Source organism: Nicotiana sylvestris, chromosome 9 (assembly GCF_000393655.2).
Source record: "Nicotiana sylvestris chromosome 9, ASM39365v2, whole genome shotgun sequence".
Classification (NCBI taxonomy): Eukaryota; Viridiplantae; Streptophyta; class Magnoliopsida; order Solanales; family Solanaceae; genus Nicotiana; species Nicotiana sylvestris.
Window position 1 is genome coordinate 1,216,345 of NC_091065.1, and position 20,541 is coordinate 1,236,885.

The following is a 20,541-nucleotide window of genomic DNA, read 5'->3' on the forward strand; positions in this document are numbered from 1 at the left end:
CTTAGAGGTGACAAACATGAACAAAGGGATCTTTGTCACTCAAGAAGGATATGCCAAGAAACTTGTTGACAGGTTTGGATTGAAGCAAAGCAAAACATGTTCTACTCCTCTTGAGATAAGCACAAGGTTAAGGCGGGACGAAGGCTCACTTCTTGCAGATTCCAAGCCTTTTCGAGCTCTTGTTGGAAGTCTCCTGTATTTGGCTATTACAATGCCGGACATTGCGTTCTCGGTGGGATATGTCAGCAGATTTATGCAAAGGCCAAGAAAGCCTCACCTAGAAGCTGCAAAGAGGATTCTAAAGTATATCAACTCAACATCAGACATGGGCTTGTTCTTCCAAAAGAAGAATAATTTGGTGTTGGCTGGTTATACGGATGCTGATTTTGGTGGTGATTTGGATGACCGAAGATCAACATCGGGCTATATTTTCCTCTGTGGTAGAACAAGTGTTTCTTGGTGTAGCAAAAAGCAAGACTCAGTTTCTTTGTCAACCACGGAGGCAGAGTATAAAGCAGCTGCTCTCACTACTCAAGAATGTGTATGGCTACAAAGACTTGCTGAAGACTTGCATCTACCTATATCAAAGCCAACTGTGATCTATGGAGATAGTCAAAGTGCCATCAAGCTTGCAAACAATCCAGTATTCCATGCAAGAACTAAACACATTGAGGTGGAACATCACTTTGTTCGGAAAAAGGTTCTTGATGGAACTATCAATACTTTGGAAGTGAGAAGTCAGGAGAATATCGCTGATATCTTCACCAAGTCACTTACTAAATCTTCGTTCGAGTTCTTCCGTGACAAGCTTGGAGTAGTTTCCAAAAAATCACTTTAAGGGGGAGTGTGAAAAAAATAAAGTTAATTTTTTGGAATAATATAGAATTCTCTAGAATGTCCTAGTTTAGTATACTTGATATTTATCTAGTGGACATATCTAGATGTTCTAGAATGTTGTAGGAAGATAAGACATATCTAGATATTCTAGAGTGTTGTTAGAAGATAAGGTTGCTAGAATTTTCTTTGTACATTATCTAGAATCATATCTAGAATCATCCATAGGCTAGTATAAATAGGGGGTATCTTGTTCATTTATAAGTAAGCCAAAATCAAGAAAGCCTTCTTTCCTAAATAAGTTCTCCTATCTAAAATCTCTCTTCTTTTTTCAAGCTTCCTCTTCTTTAGTTGAATCCTCCAATCTTGGTTAACGATCTTGGGCTAGCAGAAGGTCTCCGAATAATACTCTTCTTCTGCTATTCTTTACATAGTGCATTAACTTCTATCCACTAACACTGTAAAGGAGTTTTTACATTAATAGGTTGCCTAAATGTTAATTATAAACAATTGTCTATACAATAACAAGGGATAATGCATAAAATCCACCATATCCTATGACCCATTTACCAACTACACACCTTTTCTTTTCGGGAGTCCTATTATCCCCCTGAACTTATTTTTACCATAATTGATTTAACATTATATGCTCAATTAAACTCGACCGTGACTACACCTCTTCCAAGCGCGTGAGGCCTAATTTTAAAAGGCTCGTCTGCTATTCAATCGCCACGTGTAATGCCAAATAAGCCAGAAGAAAGGGTCCCAAACGTTAAACTCAGCTATTTTAATTGAACCCATTATCTTATCCCTCTTTCTAAACTAAAAGGCTATCTACCATTGTTGAAGAAATTTTGCTGCTGGTGCTGCTGAAATTGAGGTGAGTTTCAATCAATAGAGTATAAAATACTAATCTTTAGTCAATTCGATTTCATAATCTTTATGTTAGGGTTTGAAATTTCTTCCCCAATTTTTATATTTTAGGAACTAGGGTTATAAAATGGCAAATACCAACTTGAATAGACTTTGTATGGACGATGAAGACCCAATGCTCAATGTTCAAGTGCGATGTAAACATGGAATTTTGCTGCAAATGCAGACTTCTTGGTCATAATCCTGGCCGAAGATTTTGGTCTTGCCCCTACTATGGTGTATGTGTTCATTTCTAACCCGTCTATTATGGTTGATTAGCTTTGTATGTTGTCATTAAATTGATTCCAATTTATAAAATTTTCAGGCCAAGAGTTGCAAATTTTTTCAATGGAGGGACAATGAAGTTTACGAAAGATCGAAGTTTATTCTTCCAAGATTGTTCGACAAAATTAAAGAGATAGAAGAAGATTTGGCACATTATGAAAGCCTCAAGATGCAGTTGGTTGAGCTTGAAAGTCTGAAAAATGCAAACATTAATTTGGTTGTGACTGATGATGAAAAAGATAAGGGGGCAAAAGAGAAAAAGAAAAGGACCTGGTGTTGGCTTAATAGGAAGTTCATTTTGTGTATTGTGTTTTGTCTTTGTTGTTATGTGTTGATCAAATGAAGCTGTAATAGCAGTCTTTCTGCAGTAGTAGTTGTTTTGTGAGTTAGCAATTATCTAGAAGTGTTTGGTTATGGTTGTAACAACTCTTTTTTTTTCATTGCGGTATGTAACTTCATTTTAGTATATGCTATGTGGAAGTTAATTATTTATCAATTGCACTTGCCATGATCGATTTCTAGATTCTTTCAACTTTTATATATAATTCACACTGAGGTTTTATGTAAATGGCAAGACACCACTAAATTTCATAGAAATATAGCTGCCACATTTCATAAATACCACCAAAATTAGTCAACAAAACATCAAATGTACTAAGGCAACATTTAAAAACTAATACATTATCGTTCTAATAGGATAAAAACTCCAGATTGTAGTCAACAAAAACAACCAACTGTCTGGCTTAGGATATACATTGTCTACTTGTAGTCAACCAAAAAACAATCAAATCTATTGGGGATGTGCAGAACTACTATTCTGGCTTAGGTTGTTTGATCCACCAGTCCTTGTTTGAATTCTATGTTGCCCTCTAATCTCTTGAAGCCTTCTTGTTGTGATTGCTGGTTTCCCTTTCCATTTCAGTCCATTACTTGGTTTGAAACCAATGTCACCAGTTACATTAGTTGATCTTGTTATCATTGTTGGTCCAGTGGGCTATATTCTGGTACTTGGCGTGGATTGCAGCTGGTTCATACTCTTTATAGTACATTGCAGCTATGGCATGTGGACATGGTATCCCCTTCAACATCTAAGCCCTACAACTACAAGTATTATTTCTTAGGTAAACAGTATATTGATTTGTTCCCTCCTTAACCTGATATCCTGTATCTCCATTAAAAAAATTGTACACCTCATTGACTTTTCAATATTTTCCTCTAAGACCTTTAATGTCATTGGAGAAATGTTGCATAACCGAGTATTTGCATATTCCCTTAACTTAGCTATTCTAGTTAACATCTTGACTCTTATTTTTTCAAGCATGGTAATAATGGTCTTGTGCGTTGCAGCTAGGATCCATGCATTAAAACTTTTAGCCATATTATTATCTACTGCATCACACTTGACTTCCACATTAAAATACACCTTATACCAAGTCTCTTTGTTATAGTACAAAAGATCATCAACTATGTTCTTACCAAGCATACTGAGGGCTTTAAATCATACCCAACATCATACTTGGTTACTGCATCTCTAAATTCTTTAACGTCTGCAAAAATCATACCCAGCTACCACACAAATTTTTTAGCTGTAGGATCATAAACCACCTTCTTGGTAGAAGATCTTCTTCTTGGTAGATTTACCCTAACTTCTTCCCCATCTTCAACCCAACATTCATCTTCACCTGTTTCAAAGCTACAAACATCAGAACTTGGGTAATATGGTTCATCACCTCCTATCCTACCTTCTATACTTTTTTACCTGTTTCAGTTTCATCAAATCCCAAATCTGGTCCAGCTACACCACATGGAATATTTTCAGGATCGGCAGGAGCTTTTTCCTTTCTTTTTCTTCTCTGGAACTCTCAGCCCTAAACTCTATGAACTCTTCATGTATATCACTACCATAATCCTCTATGCCATCACCAAAAAATCACTATCTTCATCACTTGAACTATCTTCACTTGAGTTATCAGATTCCTCCTCAGTTGAGGATGAATCTGGATCTGGATCTGCTGGAGGAGCTGCTGGATCAGTAGGTGTAGGTGAAGTAGCTGCTGCACCATTTAAAGCCTCCTCACCAACCTCAATGTTTTGACTAACACTTGCTTCAATGGTCCCATCCCTTTTATTAAAGGCTGAACCAGATTCCTCTATACTCATGTGCTGGACATATATTTTCAAAATAGCTCCATTTTGCAAGAACTGTGCAATTTTTGAAAGCTCCCTGTCATTTTTTATATTTTCTATAATGTCGCATTGTGTAAAATGTTGTACCCCAGTTCTTTAATATAGTCCACCAACTCAAAATAAGATAAAGTATCTACATCAACATTCACATATTCTGTCATTACCCCACCCACATATCTTGGTTCCCCGCTTTCAATCTCTAACCATGAAACAATCTCAAAGTTACAAATATAAACACACCCATACCTGAATACAAGTTAAAGGGAACAAATAAATTCAGACAAATCCCCAACAACAAAATTATTCTGCCGAAAAAAGGGCAGCACTAAAAAACTTACCACCAAGAACACATCAGTGTAAAAACACGAAAAAGCAAAGTATAAGTATCATAATCAACATGCAAACCCCTCAGTTTCAAAATCAAAATCTCATAATTTTATACAGTGACTGATTTTTTTACAAAACCCTAAACTACTAAAAATCAATTGAAGATGGTAAAGAACTAACCATTAGTCTTGGTTTGTGACGAATAAATAGATAATAATTCTGCACTGACCTTGACTATAACACCACAGTATCAAATTAAACCCTAGATTGTAACTCCCTACTGAAATTGAACAAAACAAACCATAAAAACAGAGATTACATACTTCTTTACATTATGTTAGAGCCGATTTTGCAATAGAATAAAGAGAAAATTATGATTGGAGTGATTTTATGGAAGGAATCGAAGAGGGGGATTGAGAATTTGGTTTGGACCGTCGAAAATGGGAGAGTATGAAAGGAAATAATGAAATAGGGTCGGATTTAATTAGTGAATGGGTTTAATTTAGTTTAGAATAAAAGGGATCTGATATAATAAAGGGGAATTGGGTGGGGGCCATTAGCGCGTGTATACACCGATAGTCTTATAGATGGGGGTCGGGTTTAATTGAGCATATAATGTTAAATCAATTATGGTAAAAATAAGTTCAGGGGGGTAATAAGACCCCCGAAAAGAAAAGGTGTGTAGTTGGTAAATGGGTCATAGGATGGAATGGATTTTATGCATTATCCCCAGTAACAATTATGCTTCAATCCCATAGACTCCGCCGTCTCACATATTAAACCATCATTCATGATGGTAGTAACAAAGAGATTCTAGCTGATGAAAATTGGGAGTTGCCTTGCTCTATTCCACAATCTGAAAACATTAAGCAGCCAAGTTCTCAAAAGCCTCACCTATTTGAATTAACTATCTATTCGTAATTCAGCTCAAGTTTGGTCACAACTCGAAGAAGGTATTCCCTCGTCCCGCACTTCACCTCGAAACCACATGGTCTTGAGTTCGAAACCAGCTATTCACATATGACCTCTAATATTTTTTTTTGAACCCGCTTGATAAAAATCCTGGGTCCGCCACTGTGCACATATATGTCCACTCTTGAATGTCAAGCACTAATAGAATCAAAACGATACGCGACAAAAACTTTGTTTCTTATCCATCAAAAAATAAAAATAAAAATTGCTTCACAACTAAAAGCATCAGCACTGTATAGGTTATTATGTATGATTTTCGGATATCAACTTGACATTTTTTTCTTTCTTTGTCAGGATTTTGGTAACAATATGTAAGCTATTATAGCTCTTAGCTCAGTTGGTAAAAGTTAAGTTTTGCTGATATTCTCTGTTGAATTGACAAACACCTCGACTGTGGTTTGTCAGCAAAGTATAAGTGAAGAAAGAGTACTAATTGTTATCGTCCAATACTCTTAATTATCGGAACTGATATTTTTGTCATATTAAGATATGTTCGCGGTTTTGTTATAGCTGAGTGTGACGTTATACTTATACTTTCACTACAACAAATTTGGTCTAAGGCCACATTAGTTTTTGATAACGCTTGAAAAGCGTGGCCAACTATATCTATGGCATCACTTTATAAGGGTGGTCTTTGAAAAGAACTTTTGACTACGATTTATTAGGTGACGACTATAAAGCGTTCTGTTAATACATTATTGGCAACATTTATTCGTATGTGATGCAACGCTTTCTGAGCGTGCTTGTTAATATTTGTAAAGGCAACTCTATATAAGCGTGCTCTAAAATATTTTCTAAATGTTCCCGCTACAATTTCCCCCTAAAATTTTTCTAAAAAACTATGCCCTAAAAGATTTCGCCAAAACCTATCTTCCAAATTTTACCCACACTAAAAGAATCTCCTCGTTCTCCTTCCCTAAAATTCCATAAGCAAAGTTGGGGCTCTTCTCTTATCTTTTAGCAGATCGAGTAAAGCAGAGTAGTGTGGGTTAAAATACTTCTGGTGGGTTAATATTGCATATCTTAACGAATTTTTCTTCTATCCCGTATCAAAGCGTAATATAGGTGACCTGGAGTGTTATTGTTGTCTTAATCTTTTCTTTCATTCCTCTAATTCATGCAGATCTCATACTGCAGTATTGGAAATCCTCAATCCTTGGGTCAGCAACCTATTACATTCTTTATGGAGGTAGGAATAAATTGTTTGATTCTAGATTATGTTACTTGTTTCGTCGAGCAATGTCTAAGGTGTACTCTTTTATTTAGGTCCTTGCATTATGTGACCATTCAGTTATTTTGGACAAAAGTGTAACACAAGGTCTGTTTAGGTATGAAATTTGTCTATTAACCTCCTTGCACCTTGTAGCACAATGAAACAATTCATGTGCCTTAGTTTCTAGAGATGTCTGAAGAAGTGGAATTAACATGTCTAATTTTCATAAACCAAATGTTTTTCCTGTATTTTTCAAACATGGCACAGTTAAATCTCCTGCTACCGATGGAAGCTTTTGTCCTTGCTATTGTATAGTAAATAATTTGCATCCGAATATTAATGATATTATTCTTTTTAGTATTTTGAAGTCAAAGTCCAACTTATAAAACCAAGTGATGTGATTGTTATTGTAATTGATGCACGTTAGCAAAAGTGAACTATGAGAGTGGTGGCTTGATGCTATTTCATGTCATCTTGACATATCAAGTAATGTTTTTGAGGTCTGAAAAAAGTGAAATGTATTACTTTAAGCTAAAAGATCAATAGAATGTGGAATGTTGTGATGATTGAGAAGCTCCGAGGTAATATATTTGATCGTGAACACTTTGAGATAATTGATGAGTCTGTTTTATTTGCACCTACTGCCTGTGGGTATTGTTTCAGTTTAGCTTCAAACTGTATACTATGGGTGTTTATCGGGCGGGCTTGGACGGGCTGAACGGTAAAAATCTCAGCCCGTTCGGTTAGCGGGCGGGCTGTTAGCGGGCTGGGGATAACGGGCTCTTAGTGGGCTGTGTTTTTTTGGGTTTTTGTGGGCCCATACGGGTTAGGGCTCAAACGGTCTCGGGCGGGTCGGGCTCCAATCAAGAGGGTGTTTCTATTCTATATGCCTACGAAGTTGACCCGTTCCTCCTCCTTTATCGGGCTCATGTTTATAATGTTCACTATAAATTTTATATTTTACATAATTTTTTTGATCTTCTAGTCTTTCAAAAAACATTCAACACTTACTTCTTAATTGTTGATTCTTCTTAATAGGGAGAGAGGCCTACTTGTTGCACCCCTAACATTTTGAGTTTGACTAGCATTACCAGATGTAGGAGGTGGTGTTTCACGATTATCGGGTGATTGAATATCAACAAACAAAGCATCTAAATCATCATCTACACCATAATTTTCTTGCTTTCGCTTGTAATCTACATTTAAATTTTCAGGTGGACTTTCAGAAATATGTGTAAAGCTACTAGAAGAACCAACACCACCTCTTGTTCTTTTTGAAATTTTCTTACTACCACCTCTACTAGTGCACGCTTTTTTGGCTGCTCTAAGAAAATTAATAATATAAATTAAAGTAAGAAATTAAATTAAGAAATTAAATTAAGAAACTAAATTAATAATTCTAAATAATAAAATAAGTGTACACCAAATAAGAGAAAGAGATGGAACGAGTGTACCGGGATTCCTTATGCCTCATTAATTTTGAATTTTTGATATCAAAATTCAAACTTCAATTGATAGACCGAAACTTGATAGTTGATAATACTTGAATACTTGATACCATACTTCACTTGAATAATTGATATTTGATAATAATAATTTTGTAATGGCTAAACTAAATAATTGATGAAACTTGAAATAATAAATAATTGAGAATTTGAGATTTGAGAATTTAGGAACTATAATATCAAAAGAGACTTGAGACTTGAGACTTGAGGGAGAATTAGAGTAGCAAGAGAGTGAATTGTGAGAAAAAATAAAGAAGAAGGGGGGCTATTTATAGGTTTTAAAAGGTTAAAAAAGTAATTTTGCAATTATTAGGGGTGGGAGGGCTATATTTTTAATTGGGGGGGGGGGGGGAATTGGCAATTTTTGCAATTTCAGGTTGTTCCCCAACGTTCATTTCTCAATTTGACCGTTGGGAACGGTCCAATTAAATTTTTTTTAAAAAAATCCAACAGTAACCGGGCTGCTAACGGGCTACAGCCCGTGTTTAGCCTGTTAAGACAATTCGGGTTCAAGGGGTCAGGGCCACCGTTAAGCTAAACGTGAACGTCCATAACCCGCCCCCTAAAATATTTGTCCCAACCAGTCCATTAATGAACAGTAGTGGGCTGAACCGGGCTGACCCAGGTTGAAGCGGGTTGAAAACGGGTCAGCCCGACCTGATTAACACCCTTACTGTATAGATATTATCCGGTATTTTAAAAAAAAATTGCAAGTGGCTATAATCAAACTCTTACTTTTCCCTTATTCTGTGAAATCAGTGCAATGTAGTGTTATTATTGAATTATAGTCACTCACTTTTTGTTATTCAAAAGCTTGTATGTTTTAGTTGATAGGTTCTTTCTTTGAGCTTTTCCTTTTCCTAAATACCATGGTATTGATTATGACTTTACACCCAACTAGAAGCAAAAACCTTTTGCCTGGACATTTGTTGGAACATCGGTCACCAATGTAAAGGAGTATGGTGAAGAATTTGAATCAATTTCAGCCATGTTCTATAGGATTTTGTGGTCTAAATTGCATTTGTCCTGCTACCTATGATAAGAAAAGGGTGATTTCTGAACTACGTCTAATAGAACCAGTCAGAAACTACAAGAAATTGTTATTTGATGTCTTTCATTCTCTCTTTGCTTTGTAGTACGAATTCAATAGAATGAGCTTTCCAGATCCTTTCGACCAAATTCCTGGCAGAGCGACATGTGCATACAACCACAGTCAGGTGACAATATCTTCTATTGTAATGTCCTAGATTTGTAGCCAGTATACTCCTAGAACCTATTTTTGTGTTTGCTTAACTCTAGGGCGTCAAAGGATTACGTGATACAATTGGTTCTGGTGTCAATAATGTTGGTTCTTCATCCTTTATTCGGGTTCACATGATGATGCAGTCGTTCATAGAATGATAGAACTCTCTGTCCCATCCCCCAATATCCATTTTATTCCGCTTCAATTTCCCTCCATGGTGGCACTCTCGTACGTGCATTTGCTTCAATTTAAAGTCGATCAGTGCCAGTTATATAGTTGGCCTTCATAGGCTAGATTAACCTACTTCTGGAAGAGATTATTATAAGCGTTTATTAATGAGAGCTGGCATGATTGGCTTACTATTTAGTTGAAGATGACACGGGAGCCTCTTATGTATGCTTTTATCTGGTATTTTAGGTTCCCTATTATCTTGATGAAGAAATATGATGGGGACTAGGGATCTCAGAGCTTGAGAATCAGCTGAAAGCTGCAAAATCTAAGGGTATTAAAGTTAGGGCTTTGGTTGTGATTAATCCAGGAAACCCAACGGGGTAGGTAATGGTTTATTAGATTTTGGAATCTCATCATTGATTTTCATCATTTAGGAAGAACCAACTGTGGTGGAAAATTCTGGCCTTCCCTTTCCCAATAAAATTTCAGAATATTTACATATAGCATGAATAGCTTCTATGTATACCTTAGGTTCTTGCTGAGACCAACCAACGAGCTATTGTGGAATTCTGCAAGAAAGAAGGCCTCGTTCTTTTGGCGGACGAAGTGAGTTTATTTCCTTCTAGATGCTTCTTTGCTAGATTATGGAAATTATTTTACTTCCATGGGAATTTACCAGCGATTCTGCACTTGTTTGAGGGGGGTCACAATTTTTTCATTCCGGAGTATTGTGCAATTAATTCTCAAATTGTAAGCCTCTTATATTTTGTGGAACTCATGCAGGTGTATCAGGAAAATATTTATGTGCCTGAAAAGCAGTTCCACTCATTTAAGAAAATTGCTCGGTCTATGAGATTTGGAGAAAAAGACATCTCTTTAGTTTCTTTTCAGTTTGTATCAAAAGGTAGATCGTACTACCTCCATCCATCCCTCTCTTGTTTGTGGTCTTTCTTTCATTTGTTTGCAGCTTACGAAGTTGTGGGGGAAAAGGGTTCTCATCTCATAATATATATTGGAAGCTGAAATGGAGATAAACAATTTCACATTATTTGTAAGCTATAACAAACAATGCATCTTTGTTTGTCTCAGTTACAGGTATTGGAAGGCAGAGTTACTAAAGGGAATAAAGAAAATGCAAATGGGGAACTTAAGGCTTACAAACCTTCAGAAATTTCTATGGGTTTGAACAAGAAAACCTCACACGCTGATTAGATTAATGGTGTGGTCAAGCTTACAGAAATGGATCAGTTACAAAATCAGGAGATGATGTGAAAGATGTTAAACGAGGCATGTATTAGAAAAGAAACTTGTAGCTAAGGATATATCAAATGGGGTTTCTAATAAATGCTAATTTAAATTGATTAATATGTGTAAAGTGTTATCACGATACATAATTTTATTTTATTTTTAGTTTATTGTTAGGTTGCACCTTTGAACAGTTGGTGCTACTAGTTAATGTAGTACATGATATATAAGTGTATGCATTTGAACTTTTTTGTTATTTGTTATTTGATGTAGGTCTTGAGATCTTCATACGTAGCAGTGATCTCAAAATATCTAGTAATATATGTTAGGTAATAAATGTGATTACTTGGTATATTTAAAGAAATATAATTTTATTATAAAAAAATAGCACTTTACATGGATTCTAGCTACGCTTGAACAATGTGGCCTATAAGGTTCCAAAAGCCACACTTTGAAAGTGTTGTTGCAGGACTTAAAAAGCGTTAGTATAAGGGTTTGCACAAGCGTGATCTTTGTACCTTATAGGCCACACTTTTGATGTATGGCTTTTCAAGTAACACTTCAAAAGCGTGGCCTTATGGCAAGGGTTACCCCAACTTAGGCCACTCCGTTAAAAGCGTCGTCTAAAGTTAAAAAGTGTGGCTTTTTCTCAAATGCCACACTTTATGCTAGTTTAGGCCACATTATTCAAGGGTGGCTGAAGGCCTAAAATGTTGTAGTGTTTGAACTATTAATACATTGCTCAGGGTAATTCATTGTTTATTGTGGATTTGTCAGCATATAGATTTGATGGTAGCTAGTGAGGCATGACTTAATTAACATTCATTTTCATTTCTCGAATGGTTTTACAGCTAAGTAAGAACAACTTTTCTATTTTCTTCTTTTTTGTAGGAATTTGATAACAGTACTGTTGGGAATAAACCCTCTATTTACGGTAATAAAAGCGGAATAATAACATAATACCGAGATACGATAATTAACAAGAATAAAAGGGTAACAACGATACCAAGATTTTTACGTGGAAAACCCTTTTGAATAAGGGATAAAACTACGGCCCTGAGAGGAGCAACTCATATCACTATAGCAAGGAATTTTACCCTTTGTAGGTCCAAGTAAAATACTCAAAGGACCACTACAACACTCAAAAGAAATAACCCTCTTTTAATATTCCCACCTCACTACAATATTGCTCACTCTCTATTTTTCTCACAGACTATTTTCTTATACCCTATCTGTGAAACCTCACTCTTTTTTCTAACTCTCAGATATATTTTTCCTCTGAGATTGGTATGTAAAAATGAGAGTTGAAGCTCTCCTTTTATAGGTAGAGCCTCGCCTACTACTCTAGACATTTTCCTCCTGCACGCTTTCCATATTTGACAAATGCTGATGGCTGCCAACTTTGCAAACAACCAACAAGGAAGAAAAGTCTTCCTTAATTGATGGGATGGACCTCACAAATCTCCCCCTCCAGTACCATTCACCTGAAGGAGGTAACACCTGATTCTAGTGTGAGTGCATGCCGACAAGTTCTTTGCATAGCTCGAACTTGTCTCTTGGTACTACCTTGGTCAGGATATCCGAAGGATTCTCACTTGTATGGATTTTCTTGACCTGCATAGATCCATTCTCTATCCTTTCTCGAATCCAGTGATATCTCACATCGATATGCGTCGTATTTGCATGATACATGGTGTTTCTGCTCAAGTCTATTGCACTTTGACTGTCACAATAGATGACATACTCATTTTGATGTAATCCAAGCTCTCGAAGGAACCGTTTTAGCCAAACCATCTCTTTGCCAGCTTCGATAGTGGCAATATATTCTGCTTCAGTTGTGGAGAGTGCAACACACTTCTGCAACTTCCACTGCCATGATATAGCTCCCCCTGAAAATGTAAACAAATATCCAGTAGTGAATTTTCTGTTATCAATGTCACCTACCATATCAGCATCTGTATAGCCTTTCAAGATTGGATCAAATCCTCCAAAGCACAAACAATATCCCGTGGTCTTTCTTTGATAAGAATCAATACGATCTTTATAAGGCTCCTCCTCCGAATGAAATTCAATGGGATCTAGAGAGACCATGTCTTCATCCATAGGATCCCAAGTACCCGGATCGATCAAAAGTTCAATTCTATCTGAACTACTCATTTTCAAATGATATCCACATTGTTCACAAATATTCATTTTTGATTTCAAAAATTTCTTATAATTTAATCCATAACAATTTTCGCATTGAACCCACAAATGCCTGTATTTTTGAGTTACCTCGAGATCATTAGAACTTTCTCTTATAGTTAAATCACTGCCCTTCGTGCGAGTTCGTCTACTGGAACCCTCGTTTTCACTACTATTTCGACTTTCACCACCACAAACGGCCCTATAAATGTAACTGTCACCGTAATTCTCACTACCACTTATAATGGAAGTATCTATACAGATTTGAGACTGAAGATAACTATCAATGCAACTATTAATGTGATTATTCCAACTATATTGAGTATCATACATGTAAGAATTATAGTAAGAAGGAAGAGGGCTCTTTACCAGTATCATAGCCGGGAGAATGAAAGCATTAGTGGGAAGATCTTTTGTTCGATCTGCCTTGGGTGGGGCGATGAAAAAAGTCTAGTTCATCCTCCCGAATGAAACACATCTTATGAAATATACGGGCCGGGTGGGTCCAGGGTCCAACAGCCGTCTTTTCTTTTTCTTTTAGATGATGACAAACGAACTGAAAACTGCGAATGCTTCTAATTAATTGAATCTTTTTTTAGAATCCAATTTTCTTATATATATAGCAGAGTGATGTCTTTATGACAATTCGTCAAGTAAACCTGCGCCCAAAGTGCTTACGTAGTCGACCGGCTTTGTCCGTCGACAGCTGAATGTTTCGATCTGGTTCGATTCATGATCGCATCTGCAAACCTTATCCCGTGGGCTTTAGCGGACGTTTTTCATTCTTCACCCGGTCCTTAGTAGCCTTTCCAAAGTCAACCTAACCGGTTACCTTTTCCAAGGAATCTCATAAAAAGTACCTAAAGATTCATAGTGAACTTCGATGGGAGTTTCTCTTGAAGCAATAACGCGTTGATCTAGTCGCCACCGGAGCCACAAAGGACTATCTAAATTGATTCGTTTCTGCCGATAAGCCCCAATTGCATCATAGGAATTAGAAAAAAACGGTTCTTTCGTATACTTATAGTGACTATTGTCACTTCTTTTTTGATTTTGATAGTTTCTGCGATTCATATTTACTCTTTCTATTTCTAACCATCGGGGAGATTCATCCTATATTATTCCTAGATTATTCCAGCAAATAGCAGAATCGTGGCTAGGGAACTATACTAGCGACCTACCCAATTTATTGTAGAAATTTTCGCGATCAATGATTGGACCATGCAAACTAGAAATGCTTTTTCTTGGCTAAAGAAACAGATTACTCGATCTATTTCCGTATCGCTCATGATATATATCTTAACTCGGACATCCATTTCAAGTGCATATCCCATTTTTGCACAGCAGGGTTATCGGTAAAGGGGCTGGTAAGCGCTTCCCGAATAGATTCCTTTCTCTTCCCCGGACACCGAACAAAGGGAACCCTGGCTTCACTTGTCGTAGTAAGACCACCCCTCTATAAGCTTTCCCTATCGCTCTGATGAACCTCTTTCCGCCTGTTCTCTAGAGTTCAAGAACAGATTCTTGCCTATCCCTTATTTGTCCATTAAGTCCGTTTTCCGCTAAAGGCAGATTTCTTATATTCCCAGGGTCAAGGCAGTCTTTAATCCATGGATACATGCTTCATCTTCTGTGGTATTCTTAGTTCCTTAAAAGTTCCGCTTAATGGCAATGGGGGTGTGCGATTCATCAGGTGCAATCAGCAATGCCCCTACTCCGTACCCATTTTGATTAGTCGTGCCATCAAAGTCAAATTTCCATGCCCTCCTCTTCTGTGACAGCTATTTCCTCGTCTGGGAAGCAATCCTTAAACTCATGTTCCTCCTTGATAGGGTCCTCGCATGGAATGGGCGCAACCTCGGGCTCGGGAAGGCGCGGTTCTGGTTCTCTCGGAGGAGAGAAATCAAGAGCGCCAGACGAGGAACCCCTTCCCCCGTCGCACCCTCTTTAACTTCTATTCTAACGGACTGAATATCTTTTATAAGGAATCGGAGGAATATGCGACGATTTTTTCCCGGAAATCCCCAACGAAAAATACAGACTATTCCTTCCTTTCTATCGAATCGATCATAACCACTACCTACATTCCAGGAAATTGTGCACCACAAATAAGAGCTAATAAAGAGACCCGCAATTCCGTAGAAAGACATCACGAGTCCTTGTGGAAAAAAAATGATTTGCTGAGGCGGAAAAAAAGATATCAAATTTCTACCAAGATAACTGGAAGTTCCAACTAATAAGAAGCCTAATGAACCTAAAAAAAGGATAAAGGCCCAGCAGAAATTACTTATTTTTCGAGACCCCGTTATAAGTTCCTCCCTTCAACTTTGCGATCAACCCTTTGTCTTTTCCTACAATTAACATGCCATCCACATACAACAACAATATAATAAAGTTATTTTCAGAAAATGTTTTGAAGTATACACATGGATCAGAATAGGTCTTTATGTATGTTTGACTTTTCATGAATGAGTCAAACTTTATATACCACTGCCTTGGTACTTGCTTTAATCCATAAAGACTCTTATTCAATTTGCACACCATGTGTTTCTTTCCAGCTACTTCAAATCCTTATGGTTGCTCCATATAAATCTCCTCTTCCAAATCTCTATGAAGAAATGCAGTTTTCACATCCAACTGCTCTATTTCAAGATCTAGGCTAGCTGCTAAGCTCAAAATTATTCGAATAGAAGTCATTTTGACAACAGGTGAGAAAATTTCGGGAAAATCAATACCTTTTTTTTGTTCGAATCCTTTAACCACCAATTGAGTTTTGTATCTGACCAGCTTGCCATTTCCATCTTTCTTGAGTTTAAAGACCCATTTGCATTTGAGTGTTCTTTTACCCTTTGGAAGTGCAACCATCTTGTACGTGCCATTTTTCTGTAGAGATTCCATCTCTTCTTGCATGGCTATCATCCACTGGTTCTTTTCTGGATAGGGCATCACCTCCTTAAGACTTTCTGGTTCCCCCTCATCACTGATGAGCATATATTATGTGGAAAGGTACCTGCATGACTCTATCCTTGGCCTCTCTGATCTCCTCAGAGGTTGAGATAGTTCTTCTTCCTGAGTAGGGTACTCCACTTGCTCGACATCATTATCAAGTTGCTTCCCCTGCTCAATAACCTCACCAGGTTGCTCCCCTGCTCGACAACCTCGTCGGTCGTACTTTCTGCACTTGTGGAATAGTTAGAAGAATAAGGAATGGTAATAAGGTTAGGGATTATACCATTCTTTGTCTTCTCTGACATATCATCAGCAATTCCAACTTCACTTTCTAGGAAGATTACATCTCTGCTTCTGATGAGCTTCTTCTTTACAGGATCCCACAATCTGTACCCGAACTCTTCATCTCCATATACGATAAATATGCAAGGAACAGATTTATCATCCAACTTTGTTCTCTGCTCCTTTGGTACATGTGCAAAAGCTCTACAACCAAACACTTTTAGATGTGAGTAGGATACTTCCGTGTTGGTCCAAACTCTGTCAGGGATGTCAAACGTCAACGGAAGCTAACAGACACATATTGATGAGGTAACAGGCTGTCTGAACTGCTTTACCCCAGAATGACTTAGACACTTTAGCCATTCTAAGCATGCTTCTCACCTTCTCCATAATGGTGCGGTTCATCCTTTTGGCTACGCCATTGTGCTTTGGGGTTCCAGGACCTGTTTTTTCATGTCTGATCAAGGGTGGATCTACCCTATTAATTAGGGTTCACGTGAACCCATGGTCTTTCCGGCAAATGAGTTTTTCCATGTACATAATTTACAAAAATGGTTTAATATTATCTTTGGGAACCAATGCTCTATAAATCCAAGTGGTGCACTGGCTGGATACTCGTTTTACCTCCCTAAGGACTAGGGATCGATCTCTCTCTCAAGTAATTTTCTCTTTACCTTTTTTGATATTTTATGTGCTTCCTAAAATTTGTATTAATTTCAAATTTTATGGTATTAAATTGTCAGCATTTTATTTTTTCGCTTTGTTTTGATTTTTGATGGTAAGAACTGAATGGTTTAAGAAGTGTATAAGTTATCTCTTCGAATAATATTTAAAATTGATAATAAGTCATAAAATACTAAATGTTCTCACATCATTTGACATTATTGACCAAAAAACGTTGACACTATTTAGAAGCACCAAATTTATGTTAAAGCCGGTGGTGCATCCATGGTCTTAAAATCCTGGTTCCGCCTCTGTGTCTGATCCCATGGCTCGAACAGAACTTTTCAAATTCCCTTGAAGTGTACTCACCTCCATTGTCACTTCGGAGACGATTTAGCTTTCGACCCGTCTCCCTTTCTACCAGCGCATGAAACTTCTGGAAAACTTGAAACACCTGATCTTTGGTTTTCAAAATATAAACCCATAATTTTCGTAAAGTATTATCAATAAAAGTAACAAAATATTTGTTACCGCCCATCGATTCAATTTTCATTGGACCACAAACATCAAACCATACCAAATTAAGTATATTTAATTTTCTTTCAGATGATGTCTGAAATGAGACTCTATGCTGCTTACCAAATAAACAGTAGTCACAAGGTTTTAACGGTGTACCTTTGCATAAGAAATGAGTGATTTTCTAGCAAGATGCAATCCCTTCTCACTCATATGATCCATTCTTTTGTGCCACAAATCTGCAGAAATCTCATCTTGTGCCGCGTTCAATTCACTTTGGCATATTTTTGCAGTTGTCATGTACAACGTGCCACGAGCAACTCCCTTTGCAATCATCAATGATCCCTTAGTGAGTCTCCACTTTTGATTTGCAAAATAGTTATCGTATCCATCTCGGTCTAAAGCAATTCTAGAGATCAAGTTCATCCGCAAATCAGGTACATGCCGCACGTCCTTTAGAACCAATGTGCATCCGACATTTGTCTTGATACAAATGTCACCAAACCCTGAAATCTTTGAGTAACTTGTGTTACCCATTCTCACAATACAGAAATCACCTACTACATATCTGCAAAAAAGATCTCTTACCGGTATGGCAGGGTAAGATGTCGCTGTGTCAACCACCCATTCCAACTCTGGACCTGACAGGTGCATGCATTCCTCTTCCTTATTTATAAAGAGGACAACATTATCATTGTTTTGCACCATGGCGGTTATGTTGTCGTCATTCTTCTGGCCACTAGTTTCACCTTTGCCCTTTCTTGAATTTGGGCAATCTCTTTTGAAGTGACCTGGTTGATCATAGTTGTAGCAATTTCTGGCTCTTGATTTGGATTGGTTTTTGACATCCCACAAGCTCCGGATCTACCATAGTTGCTCGAACTCCTTTGATAACTCTTGCCTCTACCTTCTGTGATGAGAGTCTGTCTTTGATTTTCAGGCTTCTTTCTCATCTTCTAATTGAGTAGAAGAGCCGATATGACATCTTTCAACTCAATAGTAGTCTTACCGTGCAGGATGGTTTGTTGCTAAATTATCGTACGAAAATGGCAACAAGTTCAATAGCAAGATAGCTTTATCTTCTTCCTCGATTTTCACTCCGAGATTGGTGAGCTATGTGATTAATCCATTAAATACATTTAAATATGATAGAAAATTCATACTTTCACTCATGTGTAGGGCGTATAAGTTATACGGTATAACTGCTTCTTCAGGTACAATTTATTTGTCAGCATTTTGGACATGTATAGGCTTTCCAATCCTTTTCCAAATGCCACGTGTGGTGACTTCATCAATGATGTTATTTACCACATCATCTGATAAGTGCAACCTGATTGAACTAGCAGCCCTTTCATCCAAGTCAGCTCAATCATCAGCTTTCATTATATCAGGCTTTTTAGCATCAACATCTAGTACCTTGTGTAATCCTTGTTGGATGAACAGATCCCTCATCCTTCTTTGCCATGTTGAGAAACCGTTATCTCCGTTGAATTTTGCTACCTCATACTTTACTCCGGACATTTTTATTTTTCACCGAGTATAGTACTATCGAGAGTGAATAGTATTTTTGTGAACGAGCAGAACCTGTGCTCTGATACCAGTTGTTGGGTATAAACCCCCTACAAAAATAATATTTATGGTAATAAAAGCAGAATAATAACGTAGCACCGAAATACGGTAATTAACAAGAATAAAAGGATAACAACGACACCAAGATTTTTACGTGGAAAACCTTTTTGAATAAGGGAAAAAACCATGGCCCCGAGAGGAGCAACTGATATCACTATAGCAAGGAATTTTACACTTTGTAGGTCCGAGTAAAATACTCAAAAAACCACTACAACACTCAAAAGAAATAACCATCTTTTGATATTCCCACCTTATCGCTCACTCTCTATTTTTCTTACAGACTATTTTCTTATACCCTGTGTGTGAAACCTCAATTCGAATTAAAGAATTCTTCCAACTCGATTTGTAAGTGATGTACAACTCAAGCATTACCTTGTGCATCAATCTCTTTAAGGAAAAGGGCTACCCTCGTCCACAGCTCTAACTGCATCAGAGTGGATGAGTGTGTCAGAGATTACTCAAAACCAATTGTATGGGTCGACAGCGAAAGCATATAGCGAGCAAAATCATCGGTTGTATTATCAAGGTAAGTCATTCAATGAATTTAGTTTGCTGCATTGTGATGCCTGGACAAGCAATTGAAATCTGGGTAATTGAGTTGAGGAACATTTGAATATGAAGTGGAAAGAAGTTGCGCAAAGCTGTATAAAAAAAATGGCGAAGTAGAGCACAGAAGGCAGAGGGCACGAGACAGCACTCCTTTACCACCCAAAACGTTGCGAGGCATTGCCAAACATGCAGGGACCTCTGTGCCTAACAGCGCGATGGCGAGGAGCACGAAATCATAGCATTCTTCTTCCCTTTAACTGGTATTTGTTGTGTTTTGCTTTCAAGCACTATTGTGATTGTTCATATGATTATGAGTGGCTAAGTCTCCTTGTTCTGGGGTTATGGGGAGTTCTTGATTGTTGACATTATATGGCTGTTTGATTACTTGATCAAATCATATTGACTTGTTTATTTAATCATGCCCTTAATTATTTACTCCGTAACTAACAATAAAATACTATCTATGAATCTATAGTTGAACTCGAAAGTGGAAACTTTAAATTACATGCAGGATTAAATAGAGTAAGTTATTAAACCCCGACATCGAGGAGTAGATTCGCGATTAGGAGAGACATATGCTAATTGCCTTATTGGATTATTGTTGCATGAATTATTTATATATTTTAGTTGACTCTGGCTCTATAGACACATATGTATTAGGTTGGCTAAAATAGACAAGCAAGGTATCAAAAGAACCTTGTGAGCAATATAAACTCCGTAATCAACAAACCAGATATATTAAGAAGTTAAATCAACTACTTAATATATTAAAATTCAAGAGGATTGACATTAATTCCCACGGATCTTGCTCCTACGTAGTTGTCATTGATTCAAATCACAATTACTTCTCGGAAAATCACTTGAACGAACAATTC

General features: G+C 37.2%; 1 long non-coding RNA gene and 1 pseudogene across 1 annotated transcript; both read left to right on the plus strand.

Moving 5' to 3' along the window:
* The first annotated feature begins 1,724 nt into the window (after positions 1 to 1,724).
* On the plus strand, positions 1,725 to 2,526 carry LOC104234904 (uncharacterized). Its single transcript, XR_713082.2, has 2 exons — positions 1,725 to 1,985; positions 2,072 to 2,526. It is a non-coding gene; the product is annotated as an uncharacterized lncRNA (long non-coding RNA).
* Positions 2,527 to 4,985: 2,459 nt separating this feature from the next.
* Positions 4,986 to 10,861, plus strand: LOC104234905 (alanine aminotransferase 1, mitochondrial-like; annotated as a pseudogene).
* The last annotated feature ends 9,680 nt before the right edge of the window (positions 10,862 to 20,541 follow it).